Raw genomic sequence first — 20,312 nt, forward strand, 5'->3', positions numbered from 1 at the left:
ATGTAGCCTATCATGTATATATTAATGATGGTCATTTTGTAGCAATATTGATTTTTCCAAGAAGAAATTCCATCAGTTAGTTCTAGAATGTTTCAGCTTCAAACTATCTTCGGCTAAATTTAACATCTTAGATCCAGTGTTCATCTTCCTTTGACTCAGATCCCCAGTCAAATTATTGGCTATCATTCTAAAAGAATCCGAAAGGGGATTATTCTGGCCCCTTCAAAAAAAACTCTCATTTATCCACAACATCTGTGGAGTCTCCTCAGTTTTGATAATAAAGTTGTTGCTAGTTTGCAAGAGTCTAGATTTGGATTTCTTCATTTTGAGAAATTTGGATCATCAGAGAATTTTTCGTTTAAATTCTAGTACATCTGGTTCTCACTTTGTCCTACAAACTGACAAAAGTAAAAGTCCTGCTTGTCTGCCTCTGAAGCAACAGAGGTTTCACTGGGGAGGATGACTCTACCTTTCCCGCCCCTCCAATAAACAATTGCTCACTGTGGGCCTGGGGTCTCCACCCAAGGTGAATGACTCAGTTGCAACTTTAAAAATATCATATGCAAGGGCAAAATATTTGTGCAAAGTACATGACGATAAAGCTTACATTAGCTTAGTTATATCTGATTTAATTTCTATGGTATTGGATGACCTAGAGCAGAATCCCAAGCACAAAAAGTTGCATTGTCATACCATTAGAAATAATGTTAAATTTGCCTGTATTCTATATTTTTATTCTCTTCCCCTACAGATTTTGTTGCAGCACTGGTTAGCCTGTGCCGTCACTTATCTCAGACATTCATTGATTTGTCTAGTCCCAGTTTGTTCCCTTTTGTGTGAGCACTAATAAGCACTCCTTTTATCCTGGATTTCAGGGTCTGCTCCTGAACCAGTGAATCATAAAATCTCTGAGGTTTCTACCTTCTAATTCTAAACATATTTAATAAATATAGATAATTAAACAAGAGACTCATTGAGAGTGAGGTTTGTTAGAGAAAACAACTTTGGAGAAGGCTCAGAACCTGGAAGGCCCATCTCTCACCTTCAGCTCTAGCAAATTTCTACAATTTCAGTTCCAAAGTTACCTACTCTGAGAAGATGTTCCTAATTTCTGTGAGTGACTCTTTGTGTCCCATATTTCTCTGAATATGACATAGCTCAGTTCAGCTCTGTACATTACTGATTCTACCCCACCTCCCGAGTGCTACCTGTTAAAGAACAGGAACTATAATTTACCCTCCTTTGAGAGAATAGGGACTAACTATCACTCATATAATATATACCATTTATTTATTTCAGAAGATTTTGATAGTTGATAAACTCTTATTTTCTCTGGATATAGATGTATGTTCCATACAAGACTATAAGCTTCCTCAGTGAGCAGAGTGTGTGTGCAATACCCTTTCGTGTGTTTCCTTTGGCTTTGGGAACATGGGAGGTGCTCGGTAAGGAAATGCTATAATTCTCAGAGTTGGAAGAAGAAAGATGGTGATATTCTTGATGGGTCCTTTCTTAAGAATCCCCTGTTTATTACCATTTAAAAGCACTTCCTATTTACTTGAACTCTACTCATGTTGAGTAGAAGTTTAAACTAAATGGCTTAATCTATGATTCTAGGCAGGTTAAAAAAAATGCACATAATTGTTAGCTCCTGGAGGGCAAGAAAGGCGCCAGCTTATCTTACATTGCAAAGTACAGTAAACAGTATAAAGTATTATAACTGTTTTAAAAAAAAGTCTTTTTTTATGACAGGACTGAATCATGGTGCGAGGTAGCTGGTGTGGGTAAACAATGTCCTTTCAGCTCAGTGGGCAATAGCAGAGTTGATGGCAGGGTTTTGTAATGTGTCGTTGCACATTCTCCTATTCAACATAGCCCTTTCTTTGTGTTTTGACCAATCTGACAGAAGAAAGTTCTTAGCATTCGGTTGTGCCCTTTCGTTGGTGGGAGGTCCAGTGTTAATTGATCCTCAGCGTGGAAGACCAGATGGAGCAAAAGATGGTCTGTGAGTTGTGAGACTATTGAGACAGAAAAAATACTTCAGGACTTATAAATTGTCAGGTGAGTACAACAATTAAGCTAACAGAGGGCAAGTCTGTCCCTTAAAAACCAAAAGCATTTTTTGTTGAACTATTCAGGTAATTGTCTAAATGCATTTTGTCTCACTGGGTGGATTTTGTGCTTTCTCTTCCTACCTATTTACTTATGATATGGTTAAGACAAGTTTATGGGACAACCTTGACACCTGGACCACAGTTCTCCTCTCCACCCTCAGGCTGACATCATCATGGGTGAGACTCCATCTGACAAGCAGGCCTCATGGTTCCTGGCTTGCCTCATCTCCAAAGACCTTCCCCCACTTCAGGCATCAACTCTATGGTCACATCCTGGACCTTGCCTCATCTACATCAGGCCACTTCTCAAATACAGCATTAGACAAGTGTTCCTGACCATCCTTCTCTCTCACTCTGTCTTTCCTAATATATTACTTCTTTCACTTCCATAGTATCCTTTTAGAATTCCTTGTCACGCCCAGCTTCACTTAGCTCCCTACCCATGCCATCACTTCATTTCGCTGCTTACCAGTTCTCTAAAACTTCTTGTCCTATTGTCTTCCCATCTTACATGTTGAGAGAAAAACCTATAAATGTTAGTCAATCCAGTTGGCACTTCATCTGCTTTTGCATCCAGCTTGCTGACATTTCAAGAAAAAAAAAATCATATAGAATGCAGGAAGGGCTCACTGTGTATTTATGTCTCTGATTTTAGCTGGGCACTGGTGACAATCTGATAAAACTATTGTAATTTTCTTGGTCAACACAGTAACATGTTCCCATTGAATATGGCATCTCAGACATTACCTACGCTTGTCAAAAGTCAAAACCATTCCCCATCCCACCTCACGTACTATCAGTCCCTGACCTTGTCTTCAGTTTCACAGAGAAAGAAATGAAACAGTAACTCTCTCAACTTATTTGTATAAAACTCTCCCATCCCCCTCCGCATTCCCCCCTCCCCAATTAAAAAGAAAGAACTCTTCCTTTCCCTTTTCCTTAAGTTCTTAAATGTGATTGTTCTAGTTCTTTAAATTTAATATCGTTCTCTCCACTGCCATATTTAAATATACGAACTCATTTTAGAATAAAACAAAAAACAAAAATCCTCTTGCCTTCAACCCCCACTCCATCCCCTGCCCTGTCCTTAGCTTTCTTTTCCCTTTAGAGCCCATCTTCTTGAAACAATTGTCTTAATTATCTCCAGAGAACCCTCTCCCAAAATGATTGACCCTACCTCTTCATTCTTCCTGCTTCTCTCAAGCCCATCTATAAAGGGTCACTAATGCCTTGCTTGTGGCTAAGTGCAAAGAATATTTGAAAGCCCTTATCTTACTTGATGGCTTACTGACAGAAACACAACTAATTGCTCCCTCCTCCTTAAAACACTTTCTTTCAGTATTTTCCAAGTCTTCACTCTCCTGATTTTTCCCCATATTGTTATCTGTTCATTCATGATTATCTTTCCATCTTTTCTTTCTTGACCTGACTTCTTAAACCAGTGCCACTCAAGCATCTTGGATGCTTTTCCTGTGAAGGCAGAATAATGCACCTACCTCCCCACCCCACAGATATCCATATCCTAATCACTGATACCTGTGAAGTTATTACCTTAGGGGCAAAAGAAACTTTGCAGATATGATTAGGTTAAGCTCTTGAGATGGGAATGTTATCCTGAGGTATCTGGGTGAGCCCAATGTAATCACAGGGGCCCTTATAATGGAAAGAAGGATGCAGGGTCAGTGAAAGAGATGACATGATGGAAGCAGGTTTTGAAGTAATGAGAGCAGCCTCTAGAAGCTGGAAAAGGCAACGAAACAAATTCTCCCCTAGAGCCTCCAGAAGGAGTACAGTTTTGCTGTCACCTTGAAACTGTAAGACCCATTTCAAATTGCTGACCTCCAGAAATGTAAAATAATACATTCTTGTTGTTTGAAGACACTTAAATCTGTAATAATTGGTGGCAGCAGCCGTACAACTCTGTCCCTGGAAAATCTCACCTGAGACTTAAGGTTGTTATTCTTTATTCACCTTCATTCTGAATTCTGAGGCTCTTGAATTAGTTATGGTAATTACATTGCTATAACAAATTCACCCCCCAACCCCAATATATAATTTCTCAATCATAATAAAACCTAGATATTGCCCCTGTAACAGTATTGGTTAGGCAAACAGGGCAGCAGAATGGCTCTTTAGTCATTCAGTAACTCTACCATCTTCAACCTTTGATAAAAGGGAAAAAGCATGGGAAAAGACCATGGAACAGTGCTCATGGGAGGTTTTATGAGCCAGGTCCATAATTTGGTTGGGCATTTTTCTTTTTCTCACATTCCAATGGCCAGATTTCAGTAACATAGCAGCATCCAGTTGCAAAGCATAAAAAGAAATGTAGTCTTCTTCTGTGTCCATAAGGAAAGAGAAAATATGGTTTTTATTCAGCAGGTAGCAGTCTTTGAAATAGCTCCCAAATCTATATTTGGAAATCTGAACTATTTTCAAAGCTCTGGAGCCATATAGTCACCTTCTTACTGGATAGCTTTACTTAGAGGCATTTAAACACCTCGAACTCAACATTTCAAAAAGACAACTTGTTTTTTTTTTTTTTTTTGCATGGGCAGGCACTGGGAATTGAACCGAGGTCTCTGGCATGAGATAAGAACTCTGCCAGTGAGCCACTGTGGCTCACCCCTCATTGTCTTTTTAATGTCATATTTCCTCTAGTGTTTTCAGTGCCAGTGAATGGTAGAACTGTTACCCAAGTCAGAACCATAAGGGCCATTGATGACTGTCTCTCATTGTTTAATCAATCACTAGGTCAATAAACAGTGAATAAGAGAATTATGTTTCAATTCTGGTCATTTCATTGGCATTATTACTACCACTTCAATGCATGGCATCATAATCTCTCCCCTAGACCACTGCTAATAACTCATAGCCTGGATCCCTGCTTCCATTCTTAAACCCTATAAATCCATTTTTTATACACCAGTAAAATAATCTTCTGTGAATGTCAACTCTCTGTGCCATTCCCCACTTTAAAACATTTTTAATTTTCCCAATATCCTTGGACAAAAGTAAAAATGCAGCGTGGTTTCCAAGGTCCTTTAAGACCTGTCTTCTCCCTATATTCCTGCCTCATCTCCAGCACACACTCCCCACCCCCCGCCACATACACACCACTCTGAACTGTTGATTTATTTTTCAACAATTTTTCAACACTTTTCAGTCCCTTTAACTGGCTCTCTCTCTCTGGCGCTCTTAGCTCAAACTTTACCAGTCAAGTCTTATTTATCTTTGATTTCAGAGTTCAACTCAAAAATCAAAGTCATTTCCACTGAGAAACTTTCCCTGATAGCCCATGTACTAGCCAGGGTTATCAAGAGAAACTGACTGACAGGATATTTATGTCTAACCATTAAGAGATTTATTATAGAAATTGGTTCATGTGGCTGTGGGGATTATGAGTCCAAATTTCATGGGGGAGGCTGTACATTGGAGAGTGATGAAGGTGATGTTGAATTCCCCATAAGAAGTGGCTGGCTGGAGCAGAGATAGAAATTCTTCTGACTGCTGGACTCATCAGTTCTCCATTTTAGGTCTCCAACTGATTGCTTGAGGCTGAGGCAACTGCTCTTATTACTGAAGGCAATCTCCCTTATTGATTGTAGATGTAATCAGCCATAGACCCATCAGCTAACCAATGATTTAAATGACATCTCTGAATTACCCTCATGGTAACAATCAGACAAGCACTTGCTTGACCAAACAATTGGGCACCATGACGTAGCAAAGATGACACATGAAATTAACCATCACATCTCCCTAGAACATGAGCTCATATCACAGTCTAGTTGTGTAATTATCTTTCCTGATAAATTTCAAGTTCTGTGAGGACAGGGAAAGAGCCTGTCTTATTCTTATTATCCTTAAATGCCTATTGTGGGGCCTAGCACACAATAGTGCCAAGTCACTATTTGTTGAAAGAATAAACAGATCCTCATATATGTTTACCTGAGGCATATGAAGCTAAGTAAAGGCTAAGCCATTTATAGTCTCATCACTGACTCCAATTTCTCACTTGTACTTCTAATTTATTTACTGGTTAAAATCAACATTAATAATGGTACTAACTGCCATCATACCTTGATCCCCAATTACAAACAGCAGTCATGTATATAGCTCATCAAAACACCTTAAAGAGATGAAATAATAACAAAGCTACTACTCAGAATATGTCAAGGTTTTTTTTTACAAATAAACACAAAACCAAAAGTTGCTTTTAATTCAAGAAAATGTATATGTACACACATTTTATATGTAATGTCTTTTTAATTCAACTTCATGGGTTTATGGCAGCAGGAAAAAATACATAAATTTTATGATTATTAAACCACTAATTCCAGGCCACTTTATAATTCAGACAGGGCCTAAACAATTCCCATAAGGGATTTGGTCCAGCACTCTTTTATGTGACAAGTGAAGATTAAATACTCATGAAACCATTATGGCCAGTATGCTCTGTATGTCTCTAACTCAAGCCAAGACCATCCCAAATTATGAGGGTTAAAATGCCTTTTATCCTACTTCAAGCTTGCTATAATTTACTTAAATAATAAATCATTTCCTTATGAAAATTCTTTAAAGAATGTTTAATAAATAGAAAATTATAAATTATAATGCTTCAAACGATATTAATGCCAAGTTAGGAAGAAGATTTCAATTACATCAAAGTCTGAAAATTCAGAATTATTATTTCCAAGGAAATCATAATCCTTCTCCCTAGTGTACAATTCTATTTTCATAAGTTCTTTTAATATAAGACAATGCAATCTTTTTTTTAGTGCATTAGACAAGTCAAAAAAATATTGTGGAAAGGAATGGATCTATATAAGAGTCAAGGACTTTGATTTGTGTTTAAAAGGCATCATTCCTTAAAACTCATTTATACCATTTCCAGTGGGGACTTGAATAAATGATAGAAAACAGTACTGACTGTCAAAATATTATACAATTGGTTTTAGCGGGAATTGTAGGACAATTTTGTTAGAAGATAAATAGAAAACATTTTTCAGATGGGATAAGTCAGTTATGCCCCTAACCCAATTCTTTATCCAAGTAATTTGGTGAGTAGTTTGGTATTTTTGCCTATAGGAACATTATCACAGCTTTCTTTGAGTTTGGGGCAGTAAGCTGTCTGATAATAATTATCAGAATTTTAAAAATATATATTTTGTCTGACCAATACTTAGAGACTCTGAACCTCTCAAGGGAGCTGCAGCAAGGCCTATTCACAAAGAAGGGAGAGTGAAGAAATGAAAAAGTACAAAGACAAAGACAAATAGTTACCAGGAAAAGGAGGAGGAAAAATGAAAAACCAAAAGAAAACATATGATAAGTGAGGGAAAAGGCCATCTAGAACTGCTGTAGGGTCCTCTCAGAGGCAGTAGTTCTGGATATTATCTTCTCTGGGTCTGGAGTATCAAACGGGCAGTGCAAGGCAGAAGATTTGATTCTTGGCTCTGCCTGGACTTACTGTGGGGCTAAGGAATGATCGACTGCTGCAAATGCACATTTAATCCAATGGTGGCCCTTGTCTGAGTTAATTAGCTCTGTCCCGTTTATGTGGTAGCTCAATTAAAGTTGATTAGGCTCCAGTGGAGTTAAACCTCAACTGAAGAATTCTCTTGACAGTGATAGTAGAATTATCCATTCACTTAACCAATGCTGTTTAAGTTTCCAACACAGGCCAGGAGTTTGCTAGATTTGGGGAATTTAAATAAGAATAAAGCAATGTGTCCGTAGCATTCATACCTGACAGGCATTCTCCTAAATACTTAATTCAACTTGTTATTCCTTGCAACAACCAAATGAAGCAGCTATTATTATTATCCCCTTTTTACAGGCAAAGAAACTGAGGCATGTAGTGGTTCCATTGACTTGCAAAAGACAACCCAAATAGTTAAATGGTGGAGCCCCTCATAAATGGGACCAAGAGGGAAGACACACAGCACAATGATTACATTGTGATGAGAGCCATGACAGCAATTTGTGCAGGATACTATGGAAAGGCAAAGATAGTATCTCTAACATGGACTCAGGGTGCCAGAGAAGGCTTATGGGAAAGATGGTGCTGGAACTAAGTCCCAGAGAACAGATCGAATAAGACAAGAAAAGAATGAAGAGAAGGCTTCAAGCCAATGAGGAACATGAGAAAAACCTCAGAAGCCAAGAGCCCTTATGCTTGAGGCAATGCGCAAAGGTCAATGGGATAGTAGTTTATGGTGAGAAGTGGGAATGGGGGTGAAAAATAGAGGTGGGGGAATTATCACATCCCTGCTGGAAGTATCAGCAAATGAGTTTAAGCTGAGAAGAATATGTTTCATTCTTAATTTTAGAATATGCACTCTGAAGAGTATTGCTCATTGATTAAAAGCACCATTTTTTTTTTATTCAGTCATATCTTGCTTTTAAATCTGGGTTCCTATTTATTCTGTGTCTGTAGGAAAATCAGCCCACTGAGCTTCCTTGTTTGCAAAACAGTCTAATAATACACCTCATAGTAGGATGCAAGGATGAGGTGAAAACACGCTTAGAAAAGGATAAGTAAATTGTGGTGCCTGTAAATTGTTTCTGACAAATTGGAGAGGAATTTAGGAAGAAAGGGTATTCATGAAGAATTCATTTCAGTAACTCAGCAGTGAGATGATGGCCTGACCACTGATTCTCAATGAGTCGATGGGACAAATCTAGGGGAGTGATCCTGGCATCTAGTCGGTAGAGTTCAGGCATACTGCTAATCATCCTTTAATATATAGTACAGCTCCCTGCAGGAAAGAATAATCTGGTCCAATATGTCAATAGTGCCCATAATGAGAAGCTCCAGTCTAAGTGAAGGTAGAGGGAGAAGAGAAGGACTGAAGTGGACAGATTGAGACAATGCTTATAAGGCTAACTCAAGAGTTCTTAAAAACTGCCTTGATGTAGAAGGTGCCAAAGGTACAGGATTGTAAGTAGTAGAATATCCTGCATTTATGTGAAACTCTAAAATATTTCTTGAGTGGAAAAAGGATTGAATATCTGAATGAATGAATAAATGGACAGAAGGAGAAACAGGAGTTGAGAATGATCTCTGGCTTGCTGACTTATGCCATTCAGGGTGGTAGTGGTATCAGCTTCCGCAATGGATATAACAAAGGACGATTTTCTCGAGAGAAAAGGATGAGTTCAGTAATGGGTTTGAAATGCCTAAAACAATCATCTAAAAGCACATCTAGAACCAGTTGTTCAATGTCCCAGTTGTTTAATCTGTCAAATGGGTTGAAATTTTAAAAAATGAAACCCTCGTTGAAAAGAGCCTTTGAAAATAGTACTAGATATTTATAAACTACCACCAAGGATAAATTCAGACTGTTATTATAGCTAGGGGAATCTACATTTTTCTAAGTAAACCACATTTTAAAACTTTCAATTATGTGGTTTTAGGATGTTAAACATTTCCTCCTATCATATGCTTCTCTCTTGCCTAACTTACTCATTTTGGCTCTCAAGTGAAGTAAAATATCTATGCCAATTAGGCTCCAGAGGCAGTGCGATTTTCTTACCCTTAGATGTGTTGTGACTTTCTCTACTTTAATCCCTCTTCCAAAGCCACTCAATCTCTAAATTCCCATCTGCCAGTAACCTATTATCCAATAGCTCCTGGAACCAGAGCAGAGACATTCTGTCCCAAGGACCCACTTTACCCACATTCAGAGGAGACCTCTTACCATACTTGTTGAGTGGGCTACGCACCCCACATGAAGCACCTGACTGTCACATATATAATAACCTTGAGGTCATTGTCACTGCTCTACTCCTATGCTTGTCCCTCCGCTCAGGGCACTGCACCCTTCTTCACCTATAGCTTTGCTGTGCTGCAAACACAGTTCTTTCTCAGGCTTCTTACCCAAAAGCTACCTTGTTCTTTCTATTTATACACCATTATGTAAAATCATTTAGGGCAATTTCCTTAGAGTTTGGGTCAGAGTGTATTTGTAAAGTGCCGTGCCATCATGTGCTGGGAGAGAATCCATGAACCTTGACTCTTCCTAACTGAAACTGAGTTCCTGGCAGACATGGGCGGATGGCCTCACCTCTCTTTTCTGTTCAAGGGTGTTATTTTCAGCAGTCCTCAGGCTCTCAGGCATCCCAATGATTATCAGATCCATGAATTCTCCTTGTTATATCTTCCAAAAATGTTGGAGTCCTATTGCAAGCAGGACACTTGAGGGTCTTGGCCTGATACCTCAGTCTAGCCAAGGTAGACACCTTAAAGATGCCCCACATCTTGTCTTTTTTGTACATATAGTTTTAGTAATTTACATTTTATTTTCATATTGATGCTAGCTGGACATTTATTGTTCTTGAAATATCTGCCTTTACTGACTCTTAAATCCAACAGAAGTAGCTTTTCAAATCATCGCCATAAAGTCACTGTGCATTTTGATTTTGATAGCCACTGTTATGTATCTTTAGGATAAAAAATGGCCAAAATGGGATAGGAAATACATTTGAAAGTGTATTGTGTCTGGTCCAAGTCCTTTCATCATGACTTCAAACTACTTTTGTTCAGACTTTAAATCCTAAGTCCATCTTGTGATTTCTGTGGTCAAGGGACTTTGGCAATCTTGTTTTCCTAAAATATTGAGACATCAAGAAGGAGGTCCTGAAACTACTGCAGATGTCAGCACCTTCATTTTTAAAAGCTCAAACTGCAGTCATGGAAAACATGACTGAGCCAGAAAGAGGGAGGGAAAGATTAAAAGAACAGGTTGGAGCTGGGTTTCATGGGGGTAGTACGTGAATGCACTCATAAAAGGGTGTCAAAAAGATTTTAAAAGTTTAAAAAAATATATTCTAGCAAAATAACATTTTATCCATTTGTCAGGCCTGTGAGCTCTGCTGTCTCAACTGCATTTGCTTTTTATTCAATTTTAAGTGGCTGAAATGATGAAAGCAAGTTCCTTATAAAGTTTTGCCAAGGAGCATCAGGGAAAACATATCTGTTCATGTATTGAATCAGAATTCACGTTCTAACAGAGTCAGAACAAGTATCATGTGAAAATGAGTATCCTGTGGTAATGAAGCCCTTTGCTTATCAGCTATTAAATTGCTACCAAGGATCATAAGTTGTATTATTTTTTCCATTTTCATCTTAAATGTCTTCTATTGAAAGAAAGTAAACAAAAGTCATTGGTTTATAGAAATAGTAACATGACATTGGAACAATTATGTTCTGTGTTATCGCATGATCCACATTTCTCCTAGGTAAGTTTTATCTGGTTCTGGGAATAGTTCAGAGAGCTTTTACATTGAAGCCTGAAGAGGCTATAGTGTAAAACTGCACCCCAAGAGATCTGTAAAGTTGCTAAAATATTAAGAAAAACATAATTGTTGGAAATCTAGTTTTTAAATGAAATCCCTTGTGGAATATGAAAAATCTCCTAAGGCTACAAGGCGACAGTGTTGTACTGAGGACTGATATGGCTCAGTTCATTTAGAAAATACCATAAACAGCTTTATTATGGGAATTTGGTAAAGAAATCTTTCATTAATAGGAAATATTTGGCTCTACACTGCAAATAAAGTGATGTTTACATAATTTGTTAAGATCTTTCAGGGATTCAGTACCCTTCTGCTTACCCTTCATGTGAGTACTCTATTAAATATGTGATTTCAAAAAAAAATTAATAAACACATTATGAAATTTAGCTGTGAGTAATATGATTTCTCATTTTGGGTTGTAATGTTTTATTGCTCACCAGATTCATTCAATGTCATTAGGGAAAACCATTCAAATTCCTATTGTGGACTGATGTGGTATATATGGTATTGGCTAATGGACTTTTATGGAAAGAGATTTGTCCAGAGTCTGAATTTCCAAATTCATAAAGCAGAATATGTGCTAGATTCCCAGTGGTATACACAGAAGGAGCATTTCAGTCAAATGCACAATTGATTGTTGTGGACTTTGACTGCAAATTCCAATGAAACCCTGACCTAATTAATCTGGCTGAATTAAACATGAACCTTTGGTCTTCTCTCACCTCTTAGCCTTATACCTAGAACTTGAGCTAGTCCAAGCAACCTGCTTTATCTCCTTCCCCCAAGAAACTTCTTGTTTTTTGTCCAATTAGAACCCCACCTACGTCCTGGACTCATCTCAAAATCTTTTTCTTTACCCCCTGTGAAGTGTGTCTTTGAATGGACAAAGACGGTGGTCAGCCAGGTGTAGCCCAGAAATACTGAACACTCTCCAGAGCCTAGAATATGTAGTCAAGAGTCTCCAATTTTAAGGTAAGATCAAATTTTATTTTGATTTTTGATGGGCACTGGGGTTAGTCCTTGGTATGCTGGGGTGGGATGGGGAATTAAATATGTATTAACTTGGCCAAGCTTCACTTCTCTCCCTTGACCCCTTGGACTCTGCTGATTTCCTTCGAATCAAAATCAGAGCCAAGGCTTGATCCTGCAGGCTAAGAGACTGACATGATTAAATGTATATTGAAAAAGAGAACCCTGAAGTTATCTGCATGATAGATCCGACAAGGAAAAGGCTGGAGCCTGGGCAATCAAGGCAATTAAAAATTCCAGGTGAGAGACTAAGAACACATGCAGAAGAGAAGAGGAACAGTTAAAGGTGCAGGAGTGGAAAATAATGACTCTCAAGGTGGACGGAGAGTCTCTCAACAGGGAGAGGGGGCTTTTATTTTCTGATCTTATCAAACGGCATGGAAGAAAAGTGTGTAAGAATGCACTAAACCAAAAATCTAATGTTGAAAAGATTTCAAAGAAAAATTTAAGAAATGGTGGTGATAGGGGGAACGATAAGAGGTAGGATCATCTAAAAATATAAGGAGTTTGTTTATGCATCTCCCTAAAACCCCAATGAACAGGAGCATTACATTTTATATTACATGGCACTAACTCTTCACTTTGTACACATTTTGATAAAGGTCGTCCTATAACAATTATGCCTAAATTATTCATAGGTTTTTCTGCTTTCACCTGCAGCAGTGTTTCTTCCTCAATGATTTCTACAGTCTGAGACAGTGGTTCCCTAGCACATAAAAGTAAGTGAGACTTATCATCAATCCCTCAGCTTCATTATTATTTCACAGGATGGACTGCAAAAGATAAAGTCTAAATACCCCTTTTTTTTACTGTTCATTACCAGTTACACTTTCTCATATTCAATTGCAATCTTCCCTTCCAAGAAAACTAAATAGGAGTAGATATTAATTTTGGAAATGCATTTCTTTATATGGTAGGGATAGCCAACTATATCTTAAAATTCAACTTTAAATCTATGTTTATGTCCTTCAGATAAAACAAAGACCTGGGCTTTGTCCTATCTTGAGGGGAACATATTAGGAGATGGGTATTTGATATTTGGTAAGCAAAAAATTATTTTTATAGTTTCTCAGTTTCTAGAATGAATGAAACATCTAAATTCTCTTGTTTTGCAAGCCCTTTTACAGTTTAGTTAATCAAGAGGGGAAATTTTACCTGCAATTTTGATATATAACCTGACAGGATACTGGCTACCACTCACACACACACACACACACACACACACACACACACACACAAATCTATTTGATTGAAAGATTTATCTCCTGGAAGAAATCCATGCAGATAAAGTGGCTAGATAAAGGAGGATGGAATACACACAGCTGAAACTGGTTCTTAACATTTTTCATGCCATGGCATCCTTATGTTCTTTGTATTAAATGTTCTAAAAAGTTGGTGTTCCCCTCTATATTAATTGATGGAATCAAAGCATGCTAGATAGTATGTTACATGTGTTATTTCTGATTGGCCCGGTTTGAAAGCTTACTGGGGCATGAAGAAAAAATCATCACATAATGCTTTCTTTCTGGGCAGTCTAACAAACACAAGACTGGAGACAGAAATGGGAATGTATTCTCATCACAACCTTGAATCAGCAAGCTATCATTTTCAGAAGTAAAAGCACAGCGAAGACTCAATGTGAGGATCGTATCCTCTGTTTAACCTCATAGGAAAAGCACATCAAACTCCAGACATTCACACTATACTTTTCTGTAGTGACAAGCAAGTTTGCTCATAGTAGAATTTTTTCTGAAGGCAAGCATAAAAGAAAAGCTTGGTTTTGCTTGGCACCCTCAGAAGGCTATTGAATCTCTTTTTGGTCTGGGCCATGCAGATTTTGCCCAATGACAAGGCTGACTTTATGAATGTGTGACCTGGGCTCAGAAGGGCTCCGTGCTCTGCTGTCACCATGTTGACATTCTTAATAATTTTTTAAAAAGGAGCCCTGCGTTTTTATTTTTTAACTTCTAAAATTGTATAATATAATATATATACAAAGCAAAGAAAGAAACAAACAATAGTTTTCAAAGCACTCTTCAACAAGTAGTTACAGGATAGATCCCAGAGTTTGTCATGGGCTACCATACGATTATCTCAGATTTTTCCTTCTGGCTGCTGCAGAATATTGGAGGCTAGAAGGAATACATATTTTTTTAACACCATTTTTTTTTATGTGAAAAATAACATGTATACAAAAAAGGCAATAAATTTCAAAGCACAGTGCAGCAATTAGTTGTAGAACAAATTACAGAGTTTGTATGGGTTACAATTCCACAATTTTAGGTTTTTACTCCTAGCTGCTCTAAGATACTGGGGACTAAAAGAAATATCAATTTTATGATTCAGCAATCATACCTGTTTGTTAAATCTTACTTTCTGGTATAACTTCACCATCACTTTGATTTTTCTCCCATTCTTTAGGGGTATTTGGGCCATACCTATTCTACCTTTTTCATGTTAGAAGGGCTGTCAATAAAAAGGGGTCGGGAGGTGAAACTGGCTGATGTTTTGGAAAGGCTGGCCCTTCTAGGTTTCAGGACTTATCTGGTCCAGGGAGCCCTGAATTTTCATTTTGCATTGGGCCCCCAAAAATATATAGTTGGATCTGCCTGTTACATTTGGCAGCTCAGTCCTTTTGCTTTGATGGTATGAAGACTTTTTTCTTTAAATTGCATTCTCATCATTTGGGGCTGATTTATTTGTACTTATGGGACTTGAATACTCGTGGTTTTTTTGGTTGGAAGGGTATTATTCTTACTCTCATATTAGAATTAGAACCCCTTGCCTACCCCACTCCCAACACAGACATACTTTAGTAACAGGACATGTTGACTACAGGTAATAATGTGAGCTGTAGCTCTAAGGCTAACTTCCATTATAAATTCTGAATGCATTTTTGTGGCCTTAGTTCTCTGACTGAGATAGAATCTCTATGCATGTTTCATATACTCGCTTTTTACCTGATAGTCTCCCAAAGCTTACTTAGTTCCACTTTAAGATTGTGTCTAAATGAGTTCATGCTGTCAAAAATACATTTCAGAAAAGCCTAACTAAAAAGAGTAAAGCCAGATGTTCACAGACATTTTGATTAACTTTTCCCTTTTAAACCACTTTTCAATTTTAAAATGCTTTCTGTGGAACAGACTTAATTCTTGTCTACTAATGCATCATTTGAAACAGGATTAGGTGAATTATAATCATCTCATTTTATCTTGCATCTCGCTTGAAGGGCGCCATGGTCTTCGAATGATTATACTTTTTTTTTTAATACCATAAGCTTTATGCTAATTATAAAGGTGTAATTTACCCATGTATTGGCTTTTGAAATTTTGAAATAATTATCAACTTTTAAAGTTGGATATTTAAAATAAAACCTAGATTTCTACCTTCTTCTAACACATAGAGAGAGAGCTAGAGCATCGATGATCCAACAGTTTTAAATTAATGAAATCTAACATCTTTTTCTTATGGATATGTTTTTGTGTTCTGTTTAAAAAAATCTTTGCTTACCTACGTTCATAAATAAGCTCATATTATTTTCTAGAAAGAGCATTGTTTTACTTCACTTTGAGATCTGTGTTCCATCTTGAATTGATTTTTGTATCTAATATGAGATAGTGAGGTGGGGCTCGAAGACCATCGTTTCTTCCTTTAATGACATTCAGTTCACACTGCACTAGTGGTTGGGGGTGGAGGTGGGGTGGTATCGTTTCCATTGCACTGTGATGATACCTTTGCCATAAATGAAATAATTGTATATGTGTGGGTTTGTTTCTGAACTACATTTGTTCAATACATTTATTGTCTATCTTGTCTTCAATAATAAACTATTTTAATTATGAGATCTATATATAAGTTTTAAAATCCAATTTTGTTCTTCTTCAAGGTTATCTTGGCTATTCTTAACCTTTTACATTTCTACATTGATTTAAATCAGTTCTCGAAATCCCCCAAAATCCCTGTTAGGATTTTGATTAGGAATGCATGGAATTTATAGACTAATTTGGGAAAAAAAAAACTTTCATACGATATTGGGTCATCAATTCATGAACACAGTACGCCCTATGTTGATTTAGGGCATATCTATAATGCAGTGAGACTGCTATAGATTCTATTCCTTTCTTTCAGCAATATTTTATCATTTTCTCTCTTGTGCAATTTTTGGTAGACATAATCCTATATATTTTTGTATGTTACTGTAAAGAACATCATGTTGATTTCTAATTTCATTTTCTAATTTTTTGTTGTTATTATACAGAAATACAACTGATTTTTATACATTGTCTTTTCCACTGACTTTGATGAATTCACTTATTGATTCTAATAGTTTATCTTTTGGATTTTATGTACACATTCATGTCCCTTCTGCCATCCTTACGTATTTTATTTCTTTCACCTTATTGCACTGGCAGGACTTTCAGGTCAATGTTGAATGGAAATGGTGATGGAGATATCTTTCTCTCATTCCTGATCTCAGGACACAATATTCTAATATTTCATCAAGTATGATGTTTGCCATCATTTCTTTGAAGATACTCTTTATCATATTAAGGACATTTTCTTCTATTTTTGTTTTGCGAAGAAGACGTTGTTGTGATCATGAATGTCTGTAGTATTTTATAAAATGGATTATTTTTTCCTTCTTTTTTTTTGCATTTGTTGAAATGGGTATTTTTTTTTCTTAATTCTTTTAATGTAGTGAGTTATAGTGATTTTAAAAAATAAATCAATTTTGCTTTCCTGGTTTGAATCCAATTTTGTAGGAATCTATTATCATTTTTTTTATATTGGGTTCAATTTGCTAATATTTTATTTAAGATTTTTTTCTCTTCATCAGAGACACATATATGATTTGCCTGTTTTGTGTCTTTGTCAAATATTGGTTTCATCTGATTATGATGGTCTGATAAGTGCATTCGGAAGCATTCCCCATTTATGTGGGCTCTAAAAGAACTTGTGCATGATTGAAATGTTTCTTGTAAAGTATCCAGAATAATTCCCCATTGAAGTATCTGGGCTCACAGTATTCTTTGTGGATTTTTACTTTTGAAGTTGATCTCTTTAACAGATAGTAACACCATTCAGATTTCAAGGTTTTTTATTTTGTCAATTTGGATAAGTTGTGTATTTTTCAAAGAATTTATTCATTTCATCTCATTTATCTAATGAATGACATAAAGTTGTTCATAACTGTCTTAGTTTTCCAACTGCTAAGACAAATATCATACAATGGCTTGGTTTAGCAAGAGGAATTTATTGCCCACTATGTTGAGGCTAAGAGAAGCTCAAAATTGAAGAGTCAACAGGGCGGTGCATTCTACCTGAACAACGTGATATGCTAGGCTCTGGCTCCTGGTGATCCATAGGGTTCCTTGGCCTTTTAATTTTTGTCACGTGCCAATATCCTCTCCTTTCTCTTCTGAGTTCTGTTGACTCCCAGCTTCTTGTTTCGCCTATGGTTTTCACTCAGTGTCTAATTTCTTTTGTTCATCAGGACGTCAGCCATATTGGATTAAGGCACCTTCATTCAGTTTGGGCACACTTTACCTTATAACATCTGCAATGGTCCTATTTACAAATGGGTTCACACCCGATAGGACCAGGGGTGGGACTTGAGCATGCCTTTTCAGGGAGACATGATTCAGTCCCCAACAATGATCTCCTCTTCCTATGTTTTAATGTTTGCAGTGATTTCTCTTTTTATTCTTGAGATTAATAACTTGTTCCTCATATTTTCTTCTCTCTGTTTTTCTTCCTTAGTTTTGCTGAGGAATTTATCAATTATAATTGAATTTTCAAAAAAACAACTTCTGGATTTTTTATTTTCTTAAATGAATATTTATTTTCTATTTTATTAAGTACCCTTAAAAATATTTTCTTCATTCCTATTTGTGTTAAATGTGTCCTCTTTTCCAGTTTATTGAGTTGAATGCTTATACAATTGTTTTTTAGCTCTTTTTTCTCTTCTACTCCATGTATTTAAGACTTTAAATTTTCCCTTAAAACACTGCTCTTTCTGCATAACATAGATATCATCCAATTCCAAAATTTTTCTAATTTCCACAATTAAAATTTTGATATTTATCTCTACAATGTAGTGAGACGTCTACAGATTCCACACCACTGTTTTTGGTTTTATCTCATGTTCTATGCCAAAACCAGCCTGTTCCACAAAGACTTGTGGGGCTCACCTCAAAGTATTTCCCTTTCCTCTGGAACCTTGGATCCTCAAATCCTGGTTGCATTGGTTATTTTCTAATACCTTCAAACAAGTTTTGTTTGTTTATTTGTTCAAATACAGATTTTACAGTTGTTTATGGCAGAGGATTCGTCTGATTCAAGCTACTCCCTCATAATCCAAAGCAGAAGTTCCTCCCATGCAAAAATTTTACCAATAAAATAAGGTTCATCTTTGTTTACATTTCAATAGTACGTATTCGTTCTACTTATTATCAGTCAGATAATGGCAATCTAGAAATACCAAAATTAATTTTTGAAAATAATATTTAATTTAAAACTTTGATCAGTTATACCATTTTCCTTTCTTTGTAATATTATTTGTGTGTTCTTTAAATATCTGATTTCATTACTTACACAATTGTGAATGTTTTTGAAGGTTTGCAACAGCAAAATATGTTTAAGGGTTGGCCTGAACCCCTAATCATTTTATGCTTCATAAAATCTTTTTCTTTTTGAGGGTGTTGGTATTTGAGCTGCTATGGCAGGGAAAATGAATGGGCCTTGTTACTAATGAGGGTAAAGTCAGTGAGCTATTATCAGCTTTATAGCTATATAAGTCAGTACTTTCAAAGGATTGTTATTAGTTATGTTACAAATCTTTTCTCACTGCTGAAAAAAACATTTCTGACTGTTGTTAGTGAGTTGGTCGCATCTTCTTTCCTTAGAAAGAATAATCCCCACAAATTTTCCGTCCTTTAATATTATTTTTGGTCATCAGTTTCAGTAATGAAGCTGGTAATTTACCCATCTTATACAAATTAATGAATTATGATGTGTTACTTGGATCTAAGATCCATTTGTAATTATTTCTTTAATTTAACATTCTTAATTTCTCCTTCTGTTAAGGCTGCAATAAATTCTGCCTCTTAAATTATATCATCTGACCCTTTCCTTTGCAGCCTCGCCCTCCTTGGCAGATGCTGAACTCAGGACACTGACCATCTGAGTGCCTTCTCCTCATCCATGCTTTATCCAGGTGAACTCAGGTTAAGCAGAACATCAAGGGAAACCTTGAAAGAGAAAAGTCACCCCAAAAATAATATCTTGCAGCCTAAAGATGGTGGAAGGAGGTTGAGGCCAGCTGTTCCATCAGCTCATCTTGGGTCTGGAAAAGGGATTTAATAAAATTCTACATTATTATTTAGAACACATTATTATTTATCTAAAAAAATTGTTGCTGTTCTCTAATTTTAACTGATCCAATAGAGAGCACACTGATTTCTTCAAAAGCCCTTGCATTCTTCCCATTTTCCAAGCCAAACCAGAAATGGTGAGAGTAATGCAGTTGCAACTGAAAAAGATGAATTGCCAAGTTGGGGGAGAGAGGAAAACATTATGAGAAAAACATGGGCAGCCCATGAGTTACTCTGTTGGACGGTTCTTAGAAGGGAAACAGAGCTTTGAGAAGATCTGTGATGACAGTGTGACAAATGGATCAGAGGAGCCAGTGGATGATGGCACCTGACCAAGATGTGATTAGATAAAAAAAGAAAGGAAGTGCTGCTGCATTTATTATTTCTCTATTGGTTTTCAAGCATTTGTAAGGGTTGGGATTCTTGCCTATGAAGCAGAGGCAGACTAGTTTGGAGTTACATGGGCAGACTTTAGAAAATGCATGGTGCCTTT

At 36.7% G+C, this 20,312-nt stretch overlaps 1 long non-coding RNA gene across 6 annotated transcripts; it reads left to right on the top strand.

Moving 5' to 3' along the window:
* Window positions 1–7,581: 7,581 nt before the first annotated feature.
* Window positions 7,582–19,826, top strand: LOC143679427 (uncharacterized). 6 transcript variants are annotated; one of them, XR_013173744.1, is made up of 6 exons: window positions 7,582–8,335; window positions 12,230–12,389; window positions 12,547–12,686; window positions 13,107–13,165; window positions 18,748–18,875; window positions 19,586–19,826. It is a non-coding gene; the product is annotated as an uncharacterized LOC143679427 (long non-coding RNA). The 6 variants fall into 6 exon arrangements; XR_013173743.1 differs by having other exon boundaries at window positions 12,286–12,389; window positions 12,489–12,686; XR_013173742.1 differs by having other exon boundaries at window positions 12,286–12,389; window positions 13,085–13,165.
* The last annotated feature ends 486 nt before the right edge of the window (window positions 19,827–20,312 follow it).

The sequence above is a fragment of the Tamandua tetradactyla genome, chromosome 4 (assembly GCF_023851605.1).
Source record: "Tamandua tetradactyla isolate mTamTet1 chromosome 4, mTamTet1.pri, whole genome shotgun sequence".
Classification (NCBI taxonomy): domain Eukaryota; kingdom Metazoa; phylum Chordata; class Mammalia; order Pilosa; family Myrmecophagidae; genus Tamandua; species Tamandua tetradactyla.